Source organism: Coturnix japonica, chromosome 6 (assembly GCF_001577835.2).
Source record: "Coturnix japonica isolate 7356 chromosome 6, Coturnix japonica 2.1, whole genome shotgun sequence".
NCBI classification, from domain to species: Eukaryota; Metazoa; Chordata; class Aves; order Galliformes; family Phasianidae; genus Coturnix; species Coturnix japonica.
This window is the reverse complement of record NC_029521.1, coordinates 16,280,305-16,296,829: the sequence shown is the minus strand read 5'-3', so window position 1 is coordinate 16,296,829 and position 16,525 is coordinate 16,280,305. Positions and strand designations below refer to the sequence as shown.

The 16,525-nt window shown below is 43.3% G+C and overlaps 1 long non-coding RNA gene across 2 annotated transcripts; it reads left to right on the top strand.

Moving 5' to 3' along the window:
• Positions 1–2,202: 2,202 nt before the first annotated feature.
• Positions 2,203–10,998, top strand: LOC107315925. 2 transcript variants are annotated; one of them, XR_004307804.1, is made up of 5 exons: positions 2,203–2,420; positions 2,915–2,929; positions 3,208–3,853; positions 6,328–6,393; positions 7,953–10,998. It is a non-coding gene; the product is annotated as an uncharacterized LOC107315925 (long non-coding RNA). The 2 variants fall into 2 exon arrangements; XR_004307805.1 differs by having other exon boundaries at positions 2,209–2,420; positions 3,511–3,853.
• Positions 10,999–16,525: the final 5,527 nt, after the last annotated feature.

The following is a 16,525-nucleotide window of genomic DNA, read 5'->3' as shown; positions in this document are numbered from 1 at the left end:
GAGAGGATAGACTCTTTAGCAAGGTCTGTTGTGATAGGACAAGAGAAAATGGTTTCAAACTAAAAGAGAGGAGATTTAGATTGGATATATGGAAGAAGTATTTTACACTGAGGGTGGTGAGGCACTGGCACAGGTTGCCCAGAGAGATGGTGGATACCCCATCCCTGGAGACATTCAAGGTTGGGATGGACAGAGCTCTGAGCACCTGATGTTGCATTGCAGGGGAGTTGGACCACATGACATTTAAGAGTTCCTTCTAACTCAAATGATTCTATGATTCTCAGATTCTCTGACAGACATGGCAGGGTTTCATCCCCTTGGGTCACACCCCACAAACCAGGAGCAGATTTTTATTCCCCTGCTCAGCTTGTCATACAACTGTTTCTGGTTTGTAGCTATTTGAAAGTGTTGAGCCATTTTGTTGGGTATTTTTTAGCAGTTTCTCATTTTCACTAGCAGCAGTTTCTATCCATAATTTACACAGTGCTTTTACAACTTTCTCCCTAAGTAAAATAAATGTAGCAGCTGGTGAGTCTGTAGCTGGGGAGGTCAATAAAAAGAAGAATAAAGTATCTCTGAAATGAAATTTCCTTTCCAGTACACACACTGGGTCCAACATAAAAGACACAACCGAGAGCTTAATTTAAAACTAATTTATTGGTGAAACGTTATCAGAATACCAATGAAGACAAATAAATCAACACAACACTGGGAAAAAGATCAGCTGGGAAAGATGAAAGCTACCAGCCCAGCACCCCGCAAGTGGGGGAAGAGTTACACAAACTGGAGCATACCAGCAAAGCCGGAGTGAAATGCTCCCTGTGAGATTTTGGATCCTGAAATGAAATTGTTTGAGGTTAAAATGCTGATGGCTGCGAATATTTGCTCCTTTCACAAAAAGCAAACACCAGGTTGTTGCCTGTGAAATCCTGCATTAGCCCCACACTTCTGTTTCCCCCCATTCTGCAAAAGCACCAAGTCACCTGCAAGGAGCAGTGCAAAGAGTAGTGATACTGTGGTACACTGGCCAACCTTCACTAACACAAGATTTTTGTGTTTCTCATAATTAAAAGAGAGGGAAATTGGGGCATATTGCTGATTATTGGTTGCTTTGAATCAGAAGGCTGGGGGGGCTTTTTGTTTTCTGTTTCCCCTTGGGTGTCTGTTTGACATCACACACTTTGTAAGCATTTTGTGGGTGCCTCAGTAGAGACAAGTCAGAATGCTCGAGAAGATGAGTTACTCGGTATTTCCTTGGTGAGAAGAGATACAGAATGCTGGACTCCTTTGAGGAGACCCTGCTGCCATAAAGTTTCCAGTCTACACTTGAGAGAAGGTTTAAATATTGCAAGAGGCATGACTGGGTTACAAAGCATCCCACAGCCTACATTTTGAAGGTTGTGTTTTGTTTTAGCAATGATGACCACACAGTTACAAACAATGTGGGCCAATTCTGTTCAGGCATTAACAAACACAATTGTATTTAGCCAATGAATTCACTCCTGTGTGAACCAGGGTTCCAAACTGGCCAATATTTTCTCTCCTATACTGTAGCAAATTATTCCTATTGACTCATCAGAGTGTACCAAATTTTCTAATGCTTTGAGTTATGTGAAATAATTAGCATGGTATTGTCTGGGCCTAAGGTCACTCAGATCCTTTTGTAGCTTAGCATCCACATTCATTTCCATTCTGTACAAATTAGCACAGAAGAAGCAAAATCCAGATATAAAGCACTTCTGCCTTAAAACATTTGCTTCATCCAGACTTCTCTTACACAGCTGCTTACTTCTCCAGGAAAAAAATAAAGTAAAGTAAAACAAAATAAAATAAAATAAAATAAAATAAAATAAAATTATAGCAGCAGAGAATGAGATACAAGTTCACTCTAAAAACATAAAGATCTGAGTGTTCCTGATCTTGTAATTGTCAGTAGCTAGTCCTTGAGACAACATGAAGGCTCTTTCCAAGGAAAAATAGCAGATACAAAAACTGCTCTCCACCTAGTGAAACATGAAAAAAGATATAAAGATTCTTGCATAATAGATGACTTCCAATGAAAGCAAAGGATTGATTTGTTTTTGAAATGAACTTCCCAACCCTACTGAGGGAAGAAAAAAAGGGAAAGAAAAAAAAAATCTACCCTATGTCTACACCTTAAAATACAGCTTAATCAGTCCCAGGACTGGTAATTCCAAACACCAGCTTTTCACCTGGAGTAAATCAATAGCTCTCCACTATAGCACAGCTGAGCTGTCCCAGCTGAATTATTTATGGAGCTAATTGGGCTCACTTGTAGAGGAGAGGAAGTTGCTATGAGTTTTGTGGTAGAAGGGTGAAGCTGAGTGACCTGAGTGGTGATTGATTGAAAGTGCCTTGGTAGTAATCCCTGCTCTTCTGATGAAGCGCCTCTTCCACAGGTAGGCTGCTGTTCTTCTATTTGGAAGCTTATCATCATTTTTTTCAACAGCAAAAAATACCCTAGGCTGGAAAAATATTCTTCTATGGTAGAGAGTTCTCTGTAGGAGCTCTTTGGTCTATAAAGTAGCTCTACCCATTGCAACTGGGCTCAAGCTCAGCAGCAGAAAATTGTGCTTAGCATAGCTCCTGTGCATCCCAAAGAATGAGAGAAGTGTGTTCTCTAAAGAAATCATGGAAGAGTGCAGTGTCAGTAGTGTTGAAGTAAGCCTGGGAAAAACTCTATTTTTTTCCCTTGGAAGCAATAAATCTTAAACCAAAGAGATGTAATATATCTAAATCTGTGGTTGGGGCTTGGTTTCTGTCATTAAATAAATGGCAGAAATCACCTCTCAGTACAGTCTCCAGCATGCCACCCTGATAGAACAGAAAGCCTAACCAAAGAAATATTTTGTTTGTTTCTTTCATAAACATGAATCTGCATCAACATGAAAAGAAGAATGTGTGCAAGGTAAGTTAATACCATACCATACTGCAAGTACTGAGCCTGAGTGACTGCTGAAAGTTGATGTTTGTTGGATCTGCAGTACAAAATATTTCATTTGAAGGTGTTAGCTTCAAAATCCCTTCATCCTTTTATCAGTGATTTTTTTCAGTAAAATATTTTGTTGTAAAAATGATGCATGTTTACTCTTGGCTATGAGAAATGGTGTAAACTGAGGTATGGTTCTTCTGATTTGTCTGTGCTGTTATAACTTCATCATTTGTCTGCAGTTTCTTCTTGTGCAGGGATAGATATGAAGAGGAGCAAGGTCCTGTTTCTGAGTGCCATGGTGTGGGTGCATCTTTATTTCAAGCCTATTTCTCACAGCTTCCTTTTAGACCTCTTGGGCTATCCTTCCATCAGTGGCAAGTTTTCCCAAGTTATCCAAAGGAAAGATTTGGGGTTGATTTTTATGGGGCCATGATAACAAACTTTTGTTTAAAATCCTAGAGACAGACTGAGAAAGAACAGTCCTTGTCATTTCACCTACTACAGCAAACCTGCGTATGGCCAATACTTAAATAAGAGGCTGAAATTCTACTTTTCAGATTCCTCTCCTGAAAACCAACAAAATATATGCACAGAGCCCTGTGCCTGAAGCCTGGCTGCTCTGCACTTCCTATCATCTGAAGACTCAAATGGCTTACCATACTTCTTCATGTTCTGCAGAAAGTAGTATGTAGTGCACTGGAATGGCTGCTCTTTCCAGAAGGTGATTAAAGGAGTAAATAATAATTGATGCTATTGCTCATGTAATTTGTGTTGTACGGTAAAAGGAGAAGTCCACACACCTTCAAGATGCATTTATTCACAGACAGAAGGCAGAAAAAAGATGCTGTGTTCAGCAGGTCAACCATGGATTGCTTCAGTCCTACAACACATCTGGCACTGGTGAGCAGTGAAGGAAATCTGTAATTAAATGTCCTGAAGATGTCTTTCTGCTGACCCATGGCCCAGCTGACCCCCACCCAATCAAGACGTTGGGAGTGAGCTTGGTGTGAGGAAATTGGCGGCACTGGTTCATGCAGAACAAGCAATGGAAAACTTTCTCAGGATATATGATGATCCTAACGCTCACTGGCTGATGTCTGTTCAATATGATCTGCATGAGATATCTGCGCTTCTTTTATACAGCCAAGAATTTAAGATTCTACTGGTGATTTTATGTTTTTGGGTACCAGGCATCTCACACCCATACATCTTAAAGGGGCCCACATGTTTGCTGCCTTACAATCATACCAGTACAAGATGTCTCAAGTCAAGAATTGCAGAAAGCAATCTCTTTGGAGGAGAGTGGTTGGCTGCAGTTTGTGCTGCATTCTTTCAATGAGGATTATCATGCTGCCTTTCTCAAACTACCTGGGGAGGCTGAGAAGACATTCTCCTTTCCCTTGACTCACAGGTTGACTCGTCCTACACAGATTGCCCTTAACCGTGTTATCCCATTTATGTGTGCAGCTGGATTCTGCTTTCACTGCCAGCAAACAACTCCAGTAGAACCTGAGGTCCTCCAGGACTCTTGGGAGTAGATCCTTTGGGAGAAAACAATGCTGATTTGTCAGTTACACTGACACACTGCCATCTACCCCCTTTGGGATGTCTCCATCTGGCCCTGGTGGCTACCTATACAGCAGGGTCTCAGGTGGCCCCAAGCTCCTTCCCCTGAGACTCTCTTAAGGTCATGAGGAGAGGGCATCCAAGGTGTTGGGGAGGGCTGAGGGATTGTTTTGATTGTGAGACAGGGACAACACTGATCTAGCTCACTGATATCTCTAAGGGACTAGATTTAGGTCATCCTAGGGGATCCACAAAAATGCACCAGCCTTCTGGAGTGTTCTCAAAACCTTGTTACTGGCCTGGGCTATGAGGACCCTGTGTTAGGAGAATTGAGTGGGGCGCTTTCCTGCTTGGCAGTAAAATCTATTCTAATTACAGTTCCCTGTACAAGTGCTCTCTGAAGGGCAGGAAAAAGCTTTTGCTGCTTGAGGTCAGGGCTGACAAATGAGCTGGTATGCGCTGAATGGGTAGACTGGAGGAACACCTGCTGTAGAAGGCTGCTGCAGAAGCAGAGATGGCAGGAAAATTGATGATGACCTTGGAGCGTGGATTCTGAGGAGGCAGTGAAGGATAATGCTCTGGGTTTGAAGTTGATGGAGCATGCAGCAAATTCAGCAGCACGTCTCTGACCAGCATCAGTGACGCAGAAGGAGGTGGCAGTCTCTGAAGGAAGTGGGAGGAAGGGTCTGAGTGGGATGCAATTCTGTACATCTGTACACCTGGAACTGCTGCAGGGCTCATCCTAACCTTACTCTACAGGCTCTGGGCTCTTCCACCCCACTGTTACTTCAAGGGGTCCCAAAGGGACAGATGAAGCATTCTCTTATTCCTCACACTGCGTGAATTCTTCATGCAGAACTATGCTTTTAAGATTCCAATGGGAAATACAGAGGTTAGAGCTTTTCAAATTCAAGATTTGGTTTAGAACTTTTAAAAGGAAACACAATTATACCCTTTTTTTTTTGTTGTTGTTTTGTTTGTTTGTTTGTTTTTGTTTTTACAACTTTGCCATTTGATGTATTCCTGTATTGAAGTATGCAGACTGGATAAAGGGAGAAATGAGATTAGAGCCCCGAAATCTTATGCATTCTATTATAACTATTGATGAGAAAGGAAGAAAAAAAATTAAAAATATTTTAAAATTGCCTTCGAAAAAATAAAAATACACATCTATTTGAATATCAAGATATTGCCACCAGATTGAAAAGAAATATATATTTGAGCAATTTACAATTTTCATTGAAAAAGCAAATTATTTTCCAGTTATTATTAGTACTTGGCTTTATTATCTTGGCCATTGGAATTACTCTTCAAAAAAAGAAGTTTAGTAACGTTCAGAGCAACCTCAAGCATTATTTTCAGCCAACGGCCCCAGCAGCTTCTGACAACTTTTCAAGGCTTTTCTACAGAAAATGTGTCTAAGTATTTACTGTCCTAGACCAAAGAGAATAGCAGTTCTATATATGTCAGGAGCAGATGGCGGGGAGTTTTTCTCCTTACATAATGTATTGCTCCCAGACTGGAAGCCAGTCGTGCAGTGGTTTCTAGTGGTGAGAGCAGGATATTGGGTTTCGGGACTCTTGGGCTAAATTATCGAATCTGCCATTGACTTGCAGGGTGACCTTGCACAACTCATTTAAAAGGAAATATGTAACTATAATTTTCAATTGGACAGACTAACTTATTGTCTGTGGCTTTCTAGCACTTGCTACTTTTATGAGAAAGGTTGGGAGGGATGTTGTCTCTCTCTTGAGAACATTTCATTCTTAAGAATTCATTTTTTTTCTATTTTATTTCATAAAATACAGAATTCTCAATCCAACAGAGAAAACTAATATTTCAGACTCCACCAGTACTTCCACTTGTAATTCAAGGTATGTCCATGAGTATGCAATTTGAATAGCATGTCTTTTGTTAGTGAACTACCCAACTGCATATGTATGCAGGTTGTTTCAAATGTAATGCCTCCTATTTATTTCCATGGAAACTACAACAGATACAAAGAGCTCAAGTGATAGAGCAAATTTTCAGCTACAAAGCACTATTTTTCAACATAGTCAACACCATTAGCCAAGTAACATAGACTATAGAATCATAGAATGGTTTGGGTTGGGAGGGACCTTTCATATCATTCAATTCAGACCCTCTGCTATAGGCAGGGACATGTTCTACTAGACCAGGTTTCTCAAATCCTCACGCTGATCCATCGTGAATCAGGAATAATCTCTATATTTCTGCAAAAATATATATATATTTTCTTTTTTCCATATAAAGGTGCTTTCTGGATAAAGAAAGAGCTGCCCACAAGTGGTTTTAAGCTCTGTATTTTATTTAACACACCGCTGTTTCAAAAATCAGGTATTTTCATTTTTTCTCACCTGGAGTGGATTTGCTGGAAACAACAAAAGAAGGGCTGAGAGATCTTTGTGCATATTTTTCTGCTTTCTGAGTTTCTTTTTCAAAATATTTCAAGATGGAACTTTCAACAGGGAAATCATCAGGGGAATGATGTTTGAATTTTTAACATAAGAATTAGGAGAAAGTTTAAAGTTAAGGTAGTCTGTAAGTTTGGACTTGTTACATCTTTGTTTCAGCCTAATGGGACCATTCAAAATAAAGAATATTACTTATACGTCCTGCAGGATTATGTATTCTGAAGCTTAACCATAGTTTATAAAGTGCTTAGAGATCCTCTGTTGAAAATGCAATAACTATGTCGTCATCGTCATCATTGTTATTACTGTGAATATCACTGTAGTTTTTCCCTTGGTGAAATAAGAAATCAGACTGAAAAGATTACAGCAGCTGCAGGGAATGTGCCTCGGTAACTTCTCTGCTTTTTGTTTCCCTGCCGAAAGGAGTTTATAAAGAACGGCAGCAGCAACCTTGTTCCTAGCTAAGAGCAGGAGTTTTCTAGTTTTCTTGGTCTGTCACATGCTTGCTAAACTTGACAAATAAATAAAACTGCTGGGTACAGGGTGCACTAGTTTTCGTTGAAGGGATGTGTAGAAAGTCTCCATCAAAGTGCTCTGGGGTTCACAACTTTACCTTGGACCTAACATGCAGTTTGCAGCAGAGTGTGAGGTGCAAGCATTAGGGGTAACATGGGCTGCTAACTGTGACATCCAACAGGTGAACCGGGGAGTTGTCCCCTCACCAGGAAGAACCAGCTGCAGGAGCTGCCTGAGTCAGTGAGCTACAACAGCTCTTACAATAGGAAGCTGACTGGGTGCTTTTGTCTCACCCAGATATGACTGTCTGATGGATAAAAGTGGGCTTTGGGAATTCTTGAAGAAATGCTGAGAATTTCTCAGGTATTTTGCCCATAGCATCTTTATGGTACAAGTGTCACATCCTAGTATTTTCACTCAATGTTAACTGTTTTACTGGAGGAAGTTTATTTGGTGAACTAATGTGATCATTCCCTTAACAGGACAAGGGAGATGTGCAAGGTTATGAAGAAGAAGTGGACCAGAAATCTGGGCAGTGATCTGAATCCTGAATGCCAGCCTTGGTTGAGGTCCCTAATATACCACTGTGTCCTCATGGAGCCAGGAGCTGGACTTGATGATCCTCATGGGTCCCTTCCAAGTTGGAATATTTTATGGTCATCTGAGTAGAAACTGGGACTGAAAATCTGCCTGGCTTCTCCGCTGAGTGGCCACCACTGCCTTGTAAGGTATTTGAATGTGTGCCTTCAACCTGGAGATAAATTCCCTCCAGGTGTATGAATCAGAGAGTGCTCTTGAAAATGGACGAGTGGGATTTGTCCAGGTGAAGGAATATTGAAATGGCAGCAGATGGAAAATTCTCCTCCCCCTTCTATATCTGATGTCACAAACAAGGGGAAAAATCAAACTGCCTCGTTAGGATGTATCCCCGCTAAGGACATTTGTTGGAGAGGCGTTTCCTTGATAAGGACTTTCCCTGGGAAGAAACAGTCTGCCTCTTGTAACATGCCCTGAAACGTTGCTCCCAGAAACCAGATGTTGTCAGAACTGTGTGAGAACATGAGACATTTTACTATCAAAATATTTTGGCTTTGGAAGTTGGCAAATCTTCCCACCTCACTATGGGAAGCTGCAGGGAAATAGAGCAACTGCACCCTGCCTCGGGGTCCCATAGCACATGATCCCTTTTTTTTCCCTTTCTGCAGCCCACCCAAGCCTGGATGTGCTTGCATCTGATATTTTGCTAGCTTTTAAATGAGAGTCTTCTTCATTTCTTATTAGAGGGAGACAGTGATTAAAAGATTGTGGGGGTTTTTTTTTTCTTTTTAAATATAGCCAGGTGCTTTCCTCTGAGTCTTGTTACTGACTCTCCCTGTGGCTTTGGGATGCCTAGCCTTGTTCCAGTAAGCTCTGGATCCTGCAAGCCCAAGAAGCTGAGATGTCAGCTCTGTCCTGACAGCCCCCAACTCCACTCTGCCCCATCCTCTCCACACCCACTGCGGCCACTTCCAGTTTCTGGCCCTGCAGAGTGCACACAGTCAGGCAGGTCAGGCTGCCCGTGGCAGAGTGCATGAGAACTTTCCTCCATCTAGAAACATCTTTTTAATGGAATAAATGTGGCTTCTTGCAGTGAGTATCTAAACTATAGCCAAGGAGAGGGGGCAGAGAAAGGGGCTCTCCAGCAGCTGTTAGCCTGCCTTTGCTGCAGCAGCAGCAATTAACAATGCTGGTCTTTAGGAGCTGGGTGTGCAATGCAGCTGGGAGAAGGCTGCACTGACTCACCAGCAAACTCCACTCTAGGAGAGGAAACCTAGAAGGGAAACTGGGGGCAATCTTTGCAGAAAGCTGGTACTAATCTGCTGCCTGCCAGTAGCGTGGATCCAGGGTCTCAGCCTATTTAAGAGGGATGTGTCCTTTGTTATCAACTAGTAGCTTTTAAGTGGCACTTCTCACCCACTGAATGCAAGATGCTGCCTGACACTTGGACAGTAGGATCTTTCTGACTTTATGCAGGGTGGGAAAGCACTGAAACTGAAGTCACCTGCACAATATCGCAGGCTAGCTCATGGACCACCAGAGAGACATGAAGATTTTCTAAAGCTGAACCAACTGGTGCAGCATCCAGATCCATTCACACTTTCAGTTTGTTCCAAAACAAACATTTATCCATGGATCTCTTCAACACACTGAGGGCTTTTTCTGGTGGTCTGACCAGTCCAGCACTACTCAGGAAGCTGAGCCATCCCAAGTTACTCCACTGATAGGAAATATGGAATCTAAAACAAAAGGATGTCAATAGGTATCTCCAGGGGACTTTCTGTCTTGCCCACAGCATGTTGTACTACCTGGATATCAAGAACACAAAGGTGATAAAAACGGGCATCGATATTATGTAGCTGTATATGACCAAGACCTGTCCTGCTCAGAAATCATTGTTCTTTTTATTCAATAAGACATTTTTCATCATCTGAAGCAGAATGATGAAGAACACCCCATCTGCACCCGACCTCACCTGGCCACGCTGTTTTATCAAGGCCTGGGATACACAAATATTTTGTGACTTCTTATTCATAGCAGCTGGACACTGTCAGTGTGTCACCACAGTGGGAAGATTAGGGCGCTTCTTCTCTAGGAACTCCGTAGGAGTTTCACTATCCCAGCTTGCTTTATATGGCTATTAAAAACTCCTCTAAAGTGGTTTTGACCTCAGCGCCTTTCTAGCAGCAATGTGGTTCAGTGTGTTCTTGTGCTAACAGAGGAAATGGGGCTTTTGTGGCTCTATCACATACTGAAGTATAGACATACAGATTCACCATGAAAACCACTTTTATTGCCTTTCACATAAATTCATAAGGTGGGACCTCATAAATTTGCCGTCACTTACTCCTGTGCCTACACTTCTCACACTGCCTTGAGGCATGCAGCCCATCTCCAGCAATGATTTCCTTGTTCTTGCAAAGAGGGAATTTTTAGGCTAGCGTATTTAGCAATACTCAGTAATTCAGGTAAAATATTTCTGTAGGAGGGAAGGAGGGAGGAGAAGGGAAGGGAAGAAATAAAGAGGAAGAGAACTGCAGCCCCAGCTGGCTAAAACCCCATCTGTTCTTCTTGTATTGATGTATAGATAGTCCTGATGTATTCATATTCCTCTACAGAAAATGCTGTGGCTTGGAAAAATTCTTCTTGACTGCTGTCTGTCAGTATATTTCCTTATTCCATTAATAACAGCTATGAGTATGTTTACACAGCAGCTAACATTTGCAAAATGCTTTACCCATGAATACATATCCTAATTACTCATAGAAAATTATAACCTTGCCCAAAATTAGCCATTTTTGTTTGCCTGACTTGCTTCCAATCAGATTGTGATTATAGGAAAGTTAATGAATGCTTCATACAAGCATGCTTCGTCTGGAGGATGGCTGGTAATTATGGCATTGCTGTGAATTTCACTGTGCATTCTGCATTTGCTTTCCAAAATCAAAGCGCTTTTGACTGCACAAATAAATCACTGAGATATCTCTGTTATGACATGTTTTTCCTTTAAAAAAATAATAATAATTTTGAACTGAAAATTGACTCTCCACAACTACTATGCAGTCTTCAAGTGCTATTCACTCTTTGGTGAGCTTTCCTGACTGTAAAACACTCTTCCTCCCTCAGCTACTCAATGTGCCTGTAGAATTTATGTGTATTACAGAAGTCATGGCAAGAAAAAAGCAAAGCAGAGCTGGTTGCTGGGTAAGTACTATGCTGTTATTAACTCTTTTGCTAATGCTACACTGGAGCATGAAAACTTGCTGAGGCGCATGGGCAGTTCCTCTGTGAACAAATGCTGGATTTCATTCATCTTATCTTGTGCCCATGCAGGCAGGGAGCAGCCTTTCTTCCTCACAATCCTGTCAAGCAAGGAAAAGGGACAGCAAGTGTGACAGTGTACCTGGTAGAAACCCAAATCTGACACATCATAGTCCAGAGCTGGGTGGGATGTGTTTTGCTCCATGGAGAGAACATTTCACAGCAGTGCAGGCAGTTGGGTTAGCCCCATCCACTCTTCTGTCCCCATACCCATGTCAGCCCTGGTGTAGCAGAGGGTGGAGGTGGCACTGCACGGTCCTGCTGCACATCTGTGGCCTGGCAGTGTGTGCTGCATGCCCAGCCCTCCGGAAAAGAGGAAACCAGCAGAGACAGGCAGCTGAGGGACAGGCAGGAGACAGGAACAAGGTCAGCACAAATGCAGGAACCCCGGCCTCGACTGCAGACAAAGGTAACCGAGCAAACAGCACTCGGCTCCGGTGAGCAGGGTTTATTGGGAGAACTCCCAGTCGGAAGTGAGAGAGGCTGCAGGTCTGGCACCATGAAGGCCATCAAGGCGCAGCATTGTCCAGCCTTGCGGAGGGCAATCCTGAGTCCCAGATTTTGGGCAGGGAGCCTGAGTCGGGCCTTGGGAACTGGCGACACTGACATCGGCATGTCTGGTCCTGAGGTCATTTAGATGCTTGTCATGGGTCAAGCAGGCAAAAATAGGCTTTCCATGAACTGGGCAGTACACCTCTCCTCTGCACTACCACTGCTAAAAACAAGCCACTTTTGCAGCGGAAAAGCTGATGTTTCCAGTAAAGCTGTGTCCTCATGCTCCCCCACAGGCCAGCACAGGGCAGGGATTAACCCTCTTCCTGGCCAGGATGAAACCCACTTCTCATGGCTCATCAGCAGGTTAAGGGAGCCTTTTGGGCTGCTTGGTCCATAACCACACAGGGCTGCATTTAGCTCAGGACCTCTTTTGCGAAAGGGTGGGAAGTACAGAAATCTGTCAGACACTCCATTTACCACAAATTTTACTTACCTGGAGAAAGCACCTGCAAGAAAACAGTACAATATTTCAAGTCCTCATCCTTTGAAAAGCCCAGAATAAGGCTAGCAGAAAACCACCAAATATAGGGATTTTACTGAAAATGATGTTTGCAATTAATGGAAAATCTTCATGAAAACTATTTACTTTCTGTGGGAAAGTCTGGCTTTTGGTAAAAAGTGAATAACTAAGATGGAGTGGATAGCCTCTCCTTTTTCTGCCAGCTGAGAAGATCTGAGTGTATCTGGACTGGAGCTGAGCATCTCTGTAACAATCTGGCAGTGAAGCAGCCATGGGGTGGTACTGGGTGCAGCTCTGGTAGGAGGTCACAGAGGATAAAGCCACCAGAAGAGTCCCTGGACCACCAGCGTGTCTCTGAGTGACTTCAGGAAAAGGAGCCAGCATTGGCACAGGATGGCAGCTTTTTCTGACAATTCAAATTGGTCTCTGGAGAGAAGGAAAAATTGCCAAAACATCTATGGAAAATCACAATGTATCCCTCTTCTCTATATTTTGCTTTGTGGTAGGCCAAACATTTATGTCACTGGAAAATAATTATAGCAAGATCAATGACATGTCCTCTGTCTGTCTTGTCCAGAGCATCCACCTGAGAGCCAGAACCCAGGGAAGACTTCACCACCCAGAAACTCCATCCCCTGACACTTCTGTCCTTGCAGGTACTTTTAACAGTGATCAGCTGATATCCTAATAATAAAACAATAAGGCAGCCTGGAAACAGCCATGGTTCAAACACCACAGGAGACCAAGATCTGCACCCTGTCACACAATAAGAGGAGGCTTTGCCCTGATTTTGGCAGTGTTAGCATTCACAGTGAGTGCAGTTTCAGCACACCCCTTCCACAGCATGGGCCAAGTCACGCCAAAGCCCAGCTGATGGCAGCCACCCACTGTCATGCGCAGGAGCCATCCTCTGGTCTCCGAGCTGTGGGCAGAAAACAAAGGATTCTGAGGGACTTACAGGGACTAGAGGTATCCAGACCTCCCAGGGGTCTCTGTAGGCAGAGCCAGTGTTCAGAGCAAAGACAAAGAGCTGGGTACATGTGGTGATTTGCACAGACCATGCAGTCTCTGTAAGTCTGGGAGCATTTCAAGGGTAGGCTGTCCTGAGATTTTGGGCACACCTTGTGTGCATGGCAGAGCTCATCTGTGTATTTCCATAAAACTCTCCTTTTTAGAGAAAAGTGTACGTTTGGAGACCTCAAACTGCTTTGTAAATCTATGTTAATTCTGTTCTTACTGACATTTAGAGAGAAGAAAAAGTGATACAAAAGGCACTTAGAAAAAAAGAAGCGTTCCTATTATTTCCTTTCTGAACAAACCATTTTGGATTTTCAGCTCAAAATGGCTTTTCATATTTGAAATCCCTGTAGGAATATCATGTCACCGTATTTTTATAATTGAAAAAGTATGATGTATTGCACAAAGTCCCAGTAGAAATGTTCTGTTTCAGCCTCAAATGTTTTATCATTCACTTCTTTATTTTCAGATGTTTCCAAAGAGATCAATCTCTATAGCTCCAAAAACGAACTGCACATTTTAAATGCTGAAACTCACCTCTCCCTTACTCATCCTGCTCCATCCCCCTTGCAACAGGCTGCTAACAGTATGCACTGCAAGGTTTATGCAAAGAGAAGGTTCCCTGCGTGTGGCAGGGGGGATGGAGCTTGATGATTCTCGAGGTCCCTTCCAACGCAAGCCGCTCTATGATTCTGTGATGCTATCCTGGCAGCGTGCTGGCCATATCTGATCAGCACTGTAGTTTGGGTTAACACACAGCCCAGCACAAAGCAGTATCTGCTAGGAAACAAAATCTACTCATTTCATACCATTTTGGAAATGTCTCCATTTATCCCAGCTATTCCTTGAAAAAAAAACAAGCAGAAGGGTGGATGTAGAGCTGGGGGCTATGGAGTAAACAGTTTGGAACAGAGCAGGGTTGGCTGGTGAGCACGCTGTGACTCATGAGGGGAAGGCTTTTTTTAATCCCCGGAGCCATGCAGCAAGGACAGCCGTGCGGTCATCTTCCTGTGCCAAACAAAGGCGCAGCCCACGGGTGCAGCCTCAACCCAGGGACAATGGGACGTAGACCATCGCCCTGGCCCACGGCACCCAACGATCCCACAGCCAGAAGGCTGCTGTAACATTGGGGCTGGGTGAGACAAGCCCTGTTCCCTCTCAGGGGCTCTGAGAGATGCAGATCTCAGAGCCTATTTGGGGAAAATACCTTATCTCAGCCCATTATTGCCTCTGCTTAATATAAACAGTGTTCCACTCCATGCATTGAAAGTTTTCTTAAACCAAGGAAACCTGAAATAAATACCTCATTGTCTCAAGGATTTTATCACCGTGGTATGAAAGAAAACCAGCGTGTGACTGTTTTCCAGCAATAAACTTCTTTCAGTCTCAGGAAGGATAGTTTTGATTTATGAATTTATTGCTCTCACAGTCGAGTCTTCACACTTGACCGAAGGAGCTGATGCTCTGTCAAGAGTCTGGCCTGGCCTGACTGTTTGTTTGACTGTCTGTTTGTCTGATATGAGAAGAGGGGAGCGTTTCACCCATTTTTTTTTTGAAAGTTTTTAACTCTAACAGACCCAAAAGTTTTAAATCATTTCTTTTAAAAGAAAAAAAAAAATAAAGCAAAATAAAAAGAAGATTCAACATCAACAAGTTTCACTAGCTTCATTCCAAATTGCTGCTGGCAAGGGAAATTAAATCTGTTCTTACTAAAGTCAAACACTGTGTTTTTGAATGACATATGGTTGTTACAAAAAACGTGCTTTACTTTTTTTTTTTTTTTCCTTACGAAAAGTCTTTCAAATTTGACTGTATCAGAATGGAATGCTTTATTTCATTCAAAACTTTCATCTTTCATTTTTACTGTCTGGCTTGTGCTTTTGGAAGTGATGACACACTCTGGGATGTGCAGCAGTGGAGGAGAGCTGCACTTTCCCCATTCCCATCCCTCTCTTGTGCCTTCCTCATGGCTGAGCCCAGATTTTCAGCACTGGTCACAAGCTTGTGCAGATGTGGGGCTGTGAGCCAGGACCCCAGTTTGGAGCAGCAGTCATCTTAAGAAATAGCAAGAGGGATTCCTGTCCATCATGCCTGTTTCACAACGCTAGGATGCTTAGCAGAGCTAACACATTGCACACGTCCCACCCAGCTCCAGCAAGAGCCTGCTTCATGTCTGAGGAACAGTGCAAAAGCCGAAGGTCTCCAGCTGGGACAGTAATCCCCGTCCACATGGGGAGAGAGGGCCCCATTTGTCAGTGCCTCTAAAACTCCCAGGAGTGCTGGTCCTGCTGGGGCCATGCAGTGACACAAAACAACAAACAGGGTGTCTGGCCAGTTCCGCACAGCACCCCAGGCACATGCGAAGGAAGAGCCACTCTAAACACAGGAATGGGACCAGATGAGCTGATTTCAATGGTTTATTGTAAGAAAGCTCCTTAGATTACGCAGATTAAAGTCTTCATGGAAACTCTTCTGGAGCCTGTGTGTTGCTCAGCTTCCTGCACAAGGCAGCACTTCATCTTGACTACGTGGAACAGCAAACATAGAAGAGAGGTTTTGTTAGTTTATTATTATTACCAGGCTGCAGAGTTCATGTGTCTCTATATCAGCTTCCTCTTGCATGGGAAGAAAGTTAATCTCCTCAGAGCCACCCACAAGAGAAGGGAAAGATATCAGCAAAGCCCGGGTGGGCACAATGGGGGCTGCTCCCATCAGCCCAGGGCTCTCAGGCTGTAGAAGGGGAGAAGGTGGGCTGCAGGGCTCCTAACTCCAGGGCTCCACAGCTGCACTGATTACTCAGCTGTGGGCTCAGGGACAGAGCTGAGGCACCCGGTCAATGCAGAACTTAGAAGACGCAGAACTGATGCCAAGGCTGGCATCTAAACATGTATTTTATGTATTTTTATCATGCCTATTTCTAAATGGAAATGTCCTTTCAAAATGAAAAGTCCAGTTTTGTGGACACCCAGAAGGAAGACTGGTTTCTGAAGGGCAGCCTGCAGATGCACATGCTCTACTAGCTCTGCTCAGTGAGGTGCAAAAGGGGATAACTGCTTTGGGAAGGACTAGAAGGGCATGTGCATCTGCAGTTTGACATGAAATGGTTTCTCCTCTCAGCAAGCTCACAGATCCCTTCCTATGGCTTCATACAGCTTGCTTGTTTGC